The sequence below is a fragment of the Pteropus vampyrus genome, unplaced genomic scaffold, assembly GCF_000151845.1.
Source record: "Pteropus vampyrus isolate Shadow unplaced genomic scaffold, Pvam_2.0 Scaffold13, whole genome shotgun sequence".
Taxonomy (NCBI): Eukaryota; Metazoa; Chordata; class Mammalia; order Chiroptera; family Pteropodidae; genus Pteropus; species Pteropus vampyrus.
The window spans coordinates 1,049,600-1,055,501 of NW_011888794.1; the positions used below are offsets into that span (position 1 = coordinate 1,049,600).

General features: G+C 30.0%; 1 pseudogene; it reads right to left on the bottom strand.

Annotated features, from left to right (window-relative positions):
* Positions 1 to 891: 891 nt before the first annotated feature.
* LOC111733281 lies at positions 892 to 1,010 on the bottom strand (annotated as a pseudogene).
* Between the last annotated feature and the right edge of the window lie 4,892 nt (positions 1,011 to 5,902).

Consider the following 5,902-nt stretch of genomic DNA (forward strand, 5'->3'; position numbering starts at 1 on the left):
GTCTCAATAAAACAAAAGACACTTGTATCGTCTAGGAAATTACAAGGATTTCAGCAGCTCTGTGTGAGGAACAGAGATCAAAGACCAATATTAGAAAAAGACGGGCTCCTAGTGTTCTTATCACCTAGGAAATTACAAAGGTTTTTAGGAACTTTGTGCTGGGACCAGGGGTAGAGAGCAAAATGTTTTCTGTTATCTCACAAATGTGATATAATAATAGTTGTTAGGTCTATTCAAAATGTGTCAAATATTCCAAAGCTGTATTTACTTTTTAAGTAATATTTAATGGCAGGCAAAATTAGAGTTGCAAAAACTTTAGGTATAAAAATAAATTATGAGCTCTACAGTCTTAGAGACAGAATTAGATCATTTCAATTAGAAAATGTAGATAGTGATTTAGTTCATTAATTTTTAATACTGAATTTAAAATTCCAATGAATACAACAATCAAATTTTGATAAGAGAATATCCAAAAGAAAAATATTATAAGCTTTTTTTTTGTTTTAAGTAATATTATACCATAACTACGTGTAACAACCTAACATCCTTAATAGTTTTCATTCTAGGATCCCAGTCACAAGAGAGCTGGTACCTCTAGGTGGCACTTTCAGCAACATCATTCCCTCTGCCTCCTTTTTGTTTTCCTGAGCACCCTGACTCCTTTCTAAACACTCCAGTAACAAGCCTTGGGCTCAGATCTTAACTTGTTGTTTCTGGGTAGATAGTGTCAGAATTTAAAAGAATACCTAAATACTACATAGTGTCAGAATTTAAAAGAATACCTAAATACTACATTTTTTTTTGCTTTTAGGCGAGGCAACCCTTGATTGACCTTACGGATTGCAAGGACCTTGTCAGCTTACAATGCCTTATTATTTTTTTTATTTTTTACGCCTACAGCACCTGGTCTTCCTAGGTGGTCTCCCATCCAAGTACTAACCAGGCCCGACACTGCTTAGCTTCTGAGATCAGATGGGATGCGGCTTGTTCAGGGCGGCATGGCCGTAGATGATACTACATTTTAATTAATTTGCCAGTTTGTAATCTTCACATCTGGATAATAACATATATAGGCATACTAATTTTGTTTCCATAACTTGTTTGTTTGCTTTTAGGTAACATGTTACTACTTTTTGGTATTATTAAACTTATACAAATTTTAATTCACTTTGAAAATATATTTTTTCTTAGAAGCACAGAGAATGCTTTCTACTTCTTTGAATAAAAATAATTTGTAAGAGAAATCATTTTGTTCATAAATTCAACTAATAATAGTGAGCCATATTTTTATGACCTCAGTTGTTTAAAAATTATAAAGATTTTTAATTTAAACCTTTGATTATTGATTATAATAAATGTATTTTTTTCTTTTAGAGCTTCCATTTCCACAATTTAGATCTATGTTAATATCTTATTAACAAATTTGTTATTATCTGCTATTATTTTTCAGCATTTTACTTCTCTTTTGTATTTGACTTTTTTCACAAAATGTCAATTTACCATGTGAATTATTTTTAATTCTTCCAATAATTACATTATGGATCAAATATATTTAATAGACATAGCATTACTCAAATATTTATTAAAAAATGTATAAATGCCTATTTTTGAAAAGACCATTCTCTTTATATTTTCCTCTCTTATTTCTCTCCCCAAATGTTAGAGCTTCTATTGCATTAAGAATTAGAGGGGAAAAAAAAAAACACTATTCGTTTTTCAACATGAAATAATGCAATTAATATCACATATAGATTTAAGCCTCTATTTCAAACAAGGTGGAAAAGGTGGTTTTAAACTATGATATTCATCTGCAATGTTGCTCAGTGATATGATGCATCTTATTTGCTTTTAGACTTATTATTTTTTTTTATTTTTATGTTTTTCTGTATAACCATAGAAACAATGAAAAATGCGATTCTATAAAAAGTTAAAACAAAAATCACCCATAAGACAATTCAATCTTGATTACAATAAATAACTTATCGGTTTTCCTTGGTATATAGTTAGGTATAGACATGATATGAAATTTAAAAAAAATAATATTTCTAGACGAGTCTGAGAGAGTAACATGTTAGTAACAAATAAAGCCTCATATGTCTTCATAATATTACCAAAAAAATGTTAATGAGTACACAACAATTTGAGATTTAAAAAAATTACTTTCTATAATAAAAGCTTCCTATATTATTTCAAATTTGCTTCAGATTTTTCTCAGTGGGTCCTAATAAATGAAAATTGTGTTCACAACTAAAATAAATTTTGTTTTATCAAAAAATTCACAGAGGTGGAATTGGTGGATTAAATTTCATAAACATCTTAGAGGTTTTAATGTATATTATAAAATTTCCTTTCCCAAAGTTGTACCTTATTTACAATCCATCATTGTCATGAAAATCTCTAAGCAAGACATCTGTCAGTTTTAAAGAGCATCACCAGCATAAAAAAAATAGAAATCTATATCTAGAATTTTTATAGGAATTATTTAAACCACGCTCTAACTTAGAAATATTTGACATACATAACTCTTCTTGCCTTTACATGCCAAGAAAAATCTAATTTTCTGTTTATTAAAGTTTTATTCTATCTTTCAAAGAGTTACTGCTCTCTCCATGTAGATCAATTACATTTCAAATGTATTATTCATTTTCTTTAATTCCATGCACTCTAGGATTATAAAGGTATCACTGACTTAGTACTGGAAAAATATATAGAAATAAAATAAAACAATAAAAATATATATACAAAGTCATGACTGACATTCAAAGTGAAAAATTTTGTCATATCATGCCTAGATCAATAATATGAATGACTAATTTCATAAATCTTAGAAAATTTCTCAACTTTCTTTAAATCAGAAACTTCTAAGAAATTATCTTATTATGTACATTAGAAAAAAAGATTTAAATGAGCTTACATTTCTCTTTCTGGAAAATTTTGTAGTCCTAGAATCAGTGGTGTGCTGAGAGCCAGCTCATACAAGTCCATCAGAGCTTACTGTAACATTGTGAATTTTACTAAATAGTTGTTGATACAACTGTTATAAAAAATTAAGCTACATAAACTAATAGTTAAGTAAACAGTAATAAAACAAAGCTAGTACAGATTTAAATCTCATAATTACCTAGTTATTTTATTACATTTTACAATTATTTCTCTTTTGAAATATTTATGTTTATCGTATCTGTATGGTGAAAATACTATATAATGCTTGCTTTTGCACATTATTGACCAATGTTGTATCCAGTGACATCATGCTGAAATACTGAACTCAGCTATGGTGGGGTGTCTATATGCAGAAACCAATGAACACTGTAAATCGAGTCTTCTATTTCTTTTTTCTAGTAGGCAGTTAAATATTTACCAGCACACCATTCTACATTCACTTATGTATATGTGTGTATGTATACATTCACACACATACATATTCTAATTAAACTTATGTAGTTTAAACATTTACACAAACAAAAATACACATGTTGAAAAAATTCAAAGTTTGTTACTAGGGTAGGAATGTGAATGAGGTATATGGATGAAATGGCGTGTATAAATAATAAAACAAAAGCAGGAACTTTCAAAAAACGATAATATTCTGCTATGTGCTATGAACTAACGAATATGAGCAAGTTAATTTCTTCACCTATAGCTAAGAGAGAATTTCTGTAACTGCTGACTGATCCTATATATTTAATTATAAAACAAGTAGTTTAAATGTCTCTTTAAGGATCTAAAATCAACTGGAAGGATGCAATGTGTCCATCATGATCATGATTCTGGTCTAAAACACTTATTTCATGACTTGCACTGTTTTAAAAAAAACACAGATAAATAAAGACCCCAAATGCTTAAACTTGTTTCCAAATAATAAATATTATATCAATATATATAGCTATTATGAAACCAGAACTTCTGTGTTTTTGTGCTTTCCTCTTTTTTAATTCTCCATGGCTCATGGAGTGCAGAAGTAACAGTGTATAGCATAGAAGAGATGTCTTGTGTCAGTGACTAGAGTGAAACCTCAGGAGATAGGCTGTGCCATCTTTCAAAAAGCCCATTGTAATTATTTAGTTATCTTGAAGAAGTGTCTGTACTTTAATAAAAAACAAAATAAAACAAAACAAAACAAACCGATACTCAGTGATGTCACTGGGAATGTGTATTCCCAGAATGCACCTAATTACCACTATGGTTGCCTAGGAAAAGGGAGAAAGTGACAAGGAGATAAAACTCAGATACTGTTGAAAGACTGAGATTACTTTTATTTTACTTTTTTTAATTTTATTCATTATTATTTATGCCTACAGCACTTTGTCTTCCTAGGTGGTCTACCATCCCAGTACTAACCAGGCCCAACCCTGCATAGCTTCCGAGATCACACGTCGGGCCTGTTCGGGGTGGCATGGCCGTAGACCATGGACCATGGCTCCACCGGGGCGCAAACCCAGGACCTTGTGTGTAAAGCAGATGTGCTAACTGCTACACTATGGAACCACGTCTCTGAGATTACTTTTATATATAGTAGAAACTTTTACTCTACTGTGTGAAAAATCACTAAATGGGATATAACATAATTAGCATTAAATTTTGGAGACGGTATGAAAGAAGTGAGTGTTAGATTAATCTTTTTCTTCCTATAAGATCCCTCGCTGCTGTGGGGTCAACAGTGATAATGATGATCAAAACATAAATCATTTTAAACACTAAAATATTGCAGAGACGGTTCATGTATACTGAAGAATATGAAACTGTCTAATTTTGAGTAACCTTATTATTTCTTAATATATACATTTAATGGCCTTAAAGCATTATTCTCTTTTAAAAGCCATATTTATTCTACAGATATTGAAACCTAATTAAAATATAATTTGTTCTCTCATTAGACAACACAATATAACTTTATTTCATCAGAAATATACCCTGTTAGCTTTAAAAGTACACATTTTAAGATATAATATATGGCCAGAATTTATTTCATAACTTTACGATAACTTTAACTGGAGGAAATTGAAGAAGGTATACTAAAATAGCTGCTATTCCATTGAGAATTTAACCCAAAGCACATGCTTTGGGGACATGGCCTACAAAGAAATAAAATTATTTGTGTCGTATAAATTTATAAGAATTGGTACCTCATAGTTGTTATTCAGTGGAAAGAGAGCTGAAAGTAAAATAAGACCCAGTTTCCAAGTCCTATGACACTAACCCATGATGAGGCTTTGGGCAATTAATTTAAATATTATTTATTACCCTATACAATGAGAATAATAAACACCCTCTTCAGCTTTGTTCAAAGATCGTGCATGTAACTGCAGTTTCTAAATTTCTATGATTATTTTACTGAAAACAACTTCAACTCCTAACACCTCATAGAGAGAAAACAAATACATCCTTTAACTGGCAATAAGAATTGTGTTATTTTTACAATTGTATTTTCCAAGAAGATAAAAATATTCCTTTAAATTAAATAATAATAGTTCATGGGTCAAATATAAGGTTTTAAAAAGTCTTGCTGAATAAAAAAAATTGAATTCACAGTATAAAATAAAACTAATAAAACAAAGACTTTGAAAATTGATGTATATTATAAAAATTCCATTAAAAAGATTGCAACCATGCTGCTTAAAATTTTCCTAACAATCCATGCATAAGATCTTCTACAGTCAAGTATTGAAAGTTTTGGATATTACTCATAATGGTGACAGTTCTTTTTATTCACTGAGGTAGGCAAAATTCTAAGGCTAATAATTAAAATATTTCTGTTCTCTCATTCTTCAGTCAAGTCATGGCAAAGAGATTTAACATATGTAATTGAGGTCTCAAATTAAAATAATATCAGCCCAGTGGACATGACCCAATCAGGTGAACTCTTTAGAAGTAGAGAATTTTCCCTGCTTGACAAAAAAGG